We start from the raw sequence: 6189 nt of genomic DNA on the forward strand, positions 1-6189 counted from the left end.
CAGGGACCATATTTGCTGCTGCTGCTGCTGCTCCTGCAGACCTTCGCACACAGCTCATATCACTCCTCCAGTAGGTGACCAGAGTGATGAGGCATGTCCGTTGTGCACATACCTCGTGGACGTCTCATTATACATATATACGTGGGGGGCAGTTCCAAGTTTGACCAATGTTAGTTTACTCCTCACACTTCTCTTGCGATGTGCTGGTGATACACATTTTTTTTTCTCACCTCTGTGGTCTGTCCCGCGGCGATGAATCGCATGCGCATGAAGGAGGAAGGGTTGAGAGATAAGTTTTCAGAAGAAAAGACGACACCCAAAAGGGGAGATAACTATCATCACTGATGAGATACGAGGCATGCTAGAATCTCTCTCTCTCTCTCTCTCTCTCTCTCTCTCTCTCTCGGGAGGAGTCCCCAGAATCACACATTGGTACATCCACAACGTCTGAAATTAGAGGTACTGCCTGACGAAGGTGATGAACGAGCGCCAAAATACTTTGGGTTCCAGTCAAGGAAGCATCGTCTCCTCAAGAAAGAAAGATTGGAGAAGTTCATCCCGTACAGGGCTCGAGAGACAGATACCCCATCCCAGAGATGTGGGTTATTTAGAGGTACTCATATCTGAGGCAGAAACTCTTCATGGAAGGACTGAAAGGTTTTCCGGACGATTGACGCAGTCATACATAAGAGGGACGAATGTTATGTAAAAGTTCGTCTGTCAGGCATTCTCCCACTTTCAACCAGTGGGATTTCAAGAGAAAAAAAAAAAAAAAAGCGTATAAATCCTAGAATCCAGGACTTTAAGGTCGGGTTCCAGCAAGAAGCTGAGGTGGTTTTAGAACTTGAGAACTTTAGGTATAATACGAGGAGTGTGGCATAGCTGAAGGAGTCTCTGGCAGCAAGGTTGTGTTCCCCGAAGGTGTACTGTAGGAAGAAGATAGATATGTTTCCAGTTCAAGGACTGGATGTTTCTCGCATCTGCCCACTCTTGTAGAACTGGAGGTGCCTGCGGTGGTAGCAACGCACTGGTTCTCGTGGTTACTGGCCTCCGAGGGTGTAGTGAAGATGGCTTTTCCCTCACCTGTACGGGTCAGCTCAAAGGACAATAGGAGAGTGTAGTAAAGCCATGTTCTTCTCACCCTAGAGACCAGTGACCTTTCATCTGCCCGATAAGGGTCAGGCTGAAAGCATCTTCATTATGACATAAAAAATATTGACCTTTGACCTGAAACATGAGGTTTGGGTCAAGGACCTCTTCACTACACCTTCGACACCACCCGCATCTTCACTTTACAGGCCATCTTCACTTCTTCCTCATCTTCATTGATCCCCGAGACCACTACCCCTTGGTGAAGAGGAGTTTGACCCTACCCTTACTGGATAGGTCAAGTAAGTACATCCTCATGAAGCCAGGATTAGATTTTTCTTCTTTCCACATTGTGCTGCCATAGCGAAGTAGCGTCAGGAACAGAGAACGGACGGAACCTTAAGAGGCAAAATTCTTACTTGGTTCCTTCTTTTGGGAAGTGAAAACACAGGAAGGAAGGATTTGAACCCTTTCCCAGATTCCTTCCCTCGTACTCGCCTTCTGTGACACGCGTAAAATGCATAGGGAGCATTCTTTATCGAGAAAAGATAAATGACACAAGAACAGAAGGCAAAAAGTTTCTTTCCTACAGAGATAGACAGCTATGATGATATTGAACCTCTCTACGTCAAGCAAACAGCGAAGGTAAAGTGACCACCGTGGAAAGTGTCCGTCTGTACGTTCAAGTAGAATGCATGGAACTTAAGCCTGGATTTGAAGATTTCGTGCATTATTGTACTAAGTACTGTGCAGCAGATTTCCTCCGTGGTGTTTTAGTTTTTTATTTAATGTGGTCTTTGTGACGTGCCAGAACTTGATAATGGTTATTCAACACTTGGTTGCATGGGAAACATATCTAAAAATCCCATAGAATCATACGTTTTGGCTTTCCCTTTAAAAAGATGTCTAAAAACTTAATGCTATTCGCATAAAACACATATTCAGAAACTTAGAATTGACAAAATCTTATATTTCAGCTTCCTTTCAAAAGATACCTGAAAACAACTTCCTCTCAACCAAGCTAACAACATGAAAGTGTTTTGGGTGGCATGATTCGACAACTTTGGGTTACAGCAGAGTCGGGGGAGGAATGTGTCGAGCACAGTCGAGCTGGCAGGGACATGTTGCAGTGTCCAGCACAAATTTGGAGAAAAAATTGGTGAAAAAAATACTGTACAAATAGTAGAGCACATTCCTGAAGAAAGTCCGAGAAAGTTAGATTGTAGACGAACATGTTCTTTCTGTCTAGGCATAAAAACATAGCGGTTATTGTCCCTGGGGATAGGGGAGGAAGCTTATTTCCCACGTATTCCCTGCGTGTCGTCGAAGGCGACTAAAAGGGGAGGGAGCGGGGGGCCCTGGAAATCCTTCCCTCTCGTTTTTAATTTTCCAAAAGAAGGTACAGAGAAGAAGGCCTAGTGATGATATTCCCTCAAAGGCTCAGTCCTCTCTTCTAAACGCTACCTCGCTACCGCGGGAAATAGCGAATAGTAGAAACAAAAAAACAAGCAAAAAAAAAAAAAAAAATATATATATATATATATATATATATATATATATATATATATATATATATATATATATTTTATTTTATTTATTTTGCTTTGTCGCTGTCTCCCGCGTTTGCGAGGAAACAGACGAAAGAAATGGCCCAACCCACCCCTCTACACATGTATATACATACACGTCCCCACACGCAATTATACGTACCCATACATCTCAATGTACACATATATATACACACACAGACATATACATATATCCACATGCACACAATTCACACTGTCTGCCTTTATTCATTCCCATCGCCACCTCGCCACACATGGAACAACATCCCCCTCCCCCCTCATGTGTGCGAGGTAGCGCTAGGAAAAGACAACAAAGGCCCCATTCGTTCACACTCGGTCTCTAGCTGTCATGCAATAATGCCCGAAACCACAGCTCCCTTTCCACATCCATGCCCCACAGGAAGCAAGCACAAATGCATGATGCCGAAGAAAAAAGAAAACATATACATTCTTCTTTTCCTCCATACATAAGAACATAATGAAGAGAATAATATAGAAAACAGTTTCTTGCATAAACGAGATGCAATTCACCATATCATTCACTGATAAACTGAAAAATAACCGCATTAGAATGCAAGACATCCTTTAGAAATTAAAAAAAAAAAAATCCTTTTAAAGATTACTTAGTACAGGTGAAAGAGGGTTACCCATTGCCATACCAAATTATTGAGCATGATAATTTCCATTGAATTGAAATACACAGTCTTTTATACTCAATTTTATCAGTTCAGTGAAAACAGACTTTGAAACAGGTAAATGAATATCATCCAAAACATCAAATGAATATTCTCAAAGGTCATGGACTGAACTTTTGTGAAAAGTGAGGAAACATCAAATCTAACTAGTTTGAAATCAAAATTAACATCGATATTGTTAAGCGTGTTAACTAAGTCTACATTGTTCATGATATTAGAATTTGATATCTTGCCCACCAAAGGGCCTAATAAAGTAACTAACCATTTTGACAATTTGGATTCCTTAGGAAATGCCTTGATGAATAAGTGATGCCAAGATCTGTCCCACCCCAAATTGGATGGAATGAAAAAGAATTTGAGCGATCGGGGCCTGAACATACAGGCGTGCAAGGAATAGAGTAAATTGGAACTATGTGGTATACTGGGGTCGACGTGCTGTCAGTGGATTGAACCAGGGAATGAGAAGCGTCTGGGGTAAACCATGGAAACTTTTGTGGGGCCTGGTGGTGTGGAAAAGGAGCTGTGGTTTCGGTGCATTACACATGACAGGTAGTCCGAGTGTGAACGCATGTGGCCTTTGTCCTTTCCCAACGCTAACTCGTGCGCACGGTGGCAGATGAAATGGATGAAAGTAGCATGTATGAATATGTGCATGTGAGAGGGTTAGGGAAAATGATTTGGTAAACAGAGAAGAGGTAGTGAAAGCTTTGCGGAAGATGAAAGCCGGCAAGGCGGCAGGTTTGGATGGTATTGCAGTGGAATTTATTAAAAAAGGGGGTGACTGTATTATTGACTGGTTGGTAAGGTTATTTAATGTATGTATGACTCATGGTGAGGTGCCTGAGGATTGGCGGAATGCGTGCATAGTGCCATTGTACAAAGGCAAAGGGGATAAGAGTGAGTGCTCAAATTACAGAGGTATAAGTTTGTTGAGTATTCCTGGTAAATTATATGGGAGGGTATTGATTGAGAGGGTGAAAGCATGCACAGAGCATCAGATTGGGGAAGAGCAGTGTGGTTTCAGAAGTGGTAGAGGATGTGTGGATCAGGTGTTTGCTTTGAAGAATGTATGCGAGAAATACTTAGAAAAGCAAATGGATTTGTATGTAGAGTTGATAGAGATGCTCTGTGGAAGGTATTAAGAATATATGGTGTGGGTGGCAAGTTGTTAGAAGCAGTGAAAAGTTTTTATCGAGGATGCAAGGCATGTGTACGTGTAGAAAGGGAGGAAAGCGATTGATTCTCAGTGAATGTAGGTTTGCGGCAGGGGTGTGTGATGTCTCCATGGTTGTTTAATTTGTTTATGGATGGGGTTGTTAGGGAGGTGAATGCAAGAGTTTTGGAAAGAGGGGCAAGTATGAAGTCTGTTGGGGATGAGAGAGCTTGGGAAGCGAGTCAGTTGTTGTTCGCTGATGATACAGCGCTGGTGGCTGATTCATGCGAGAAACTGCAGAAGCTGGTGACTGAGTTTGGTAAAGTGTGTGAAAGAAGAAAGTTAAGAGTAAATGTGAATAAGAGCAAGGTTATTAGGTACAGTAGAGTTGAGGGTCAAGTCAATTGGGAGGTAAGTTTGAATGGAGAAAAAATGGAGGAAGTAAAGTGTTTTAGATATCTGGGAGTGGATCTGGCAGCGGATGGAACCATGGAAGCGGATCATAGGGTGGGGGAGGGGGCGAAAATTCTGGGAGCCTTGAAGAATGTGTGGAAGTCGAGACCATTATCTCGGAAAGCAAAAATGGGTATGTTTGAAGGAATAGTGGTTCCAGCAATGTTGTATGGTTGCGAGGCATGGGCTATGGATAGAGTTGTGCGCAGGAGGATGGATGTGCTGGAAATGAGATGTTTGAGGACAATGTGTGGTGTGAGGTGGTTTGATCGAGTAAGTAACGTAAGGGTAAGAGAGATGTGTGGAAATAAAAAGAGCGTGGTTGAGAGAGCAGAAGAGGGTGTTTTGAAATGGTTTGGGCACATGGAGAGAATGAGTGAGGAAAGATTGACCAAGAGGATATACGTGTCAGAGGTGGAGGGAACGAGGAGAAGTGGGAGACCAAATTGGAGGTGGAAAGATGGAGTGAAAACGATTTTGTGTGATCGGGGCCTGAACATGCAGGAGGGTGAAGGAGGGCAAGGAATAGAGTGAATTGGATTGATGTGGTATACCGGGGTTGACGTGCTGTCAGTGGATTGAATCAGGGCATGTGAAGCGTCTGGGGTAAACCATGGAAAGCTGTGTAGGTATGTATATTTGCGTGTGTGGACGTATGTATATACATGTGTATGGGGGTGGGTTGGGCCATTTCTTTCGTCTGTTTCCTTGCGCTACCTTGCAAACGCGGGAGACAGCGACAAAGAAAAAAAAAAAAAAGTATATGTATACAATGAAATGTATAGGCATGTGTATGTATGTGTGTGGGTGTTTATGTATATGCATGTGTATGGGTTGGACCATTCTTTCGTCTGTTTCCTTGCGCTACCACGCTAACGCAGAAGACAGCGACAAAGCAAAATAATAAAAAAAAAAAATTACAAATGCCCTGTTCTGTCTTAATTGTATCTCTGATGTCTGCTGCCCCTGGGAACTCCCATCAATGGAATGGCTGCAATAGAGTATTTATCCCTGCCCTTACATGCCTCTCACATACACCAATCCAAGCACTCTCCTACCATTTTTCTTCCTTCAGTACTTTCTACTCAGTCGCAGGGTCTTCTTCTCACAGTAACTCCTTTAATTGTAGTCATCCACACTTTGTAAATTCCTCTTCTTGCATTCTTTCCACATACCCAAACAACCTCAAAGCATTACATTTTACCCACTACCATTTCATTGTTTATTCCCT

The sequence above is a fragment of the Panulirus ornatus genome, chromosome 8 (genome assembly GCF_036320965.1).
Source record: "Panulirus ornatus isolate Po-2019 chromosome 8, ASM3632096v1, whole genome shotgun sequence".
Taxonomy (NCBI): Eukaryota; Metazoa; Arthropoda; class Malacostraca; order Decapoda; family Palinuridae; genus Panulirus; species Panulirus ornatus.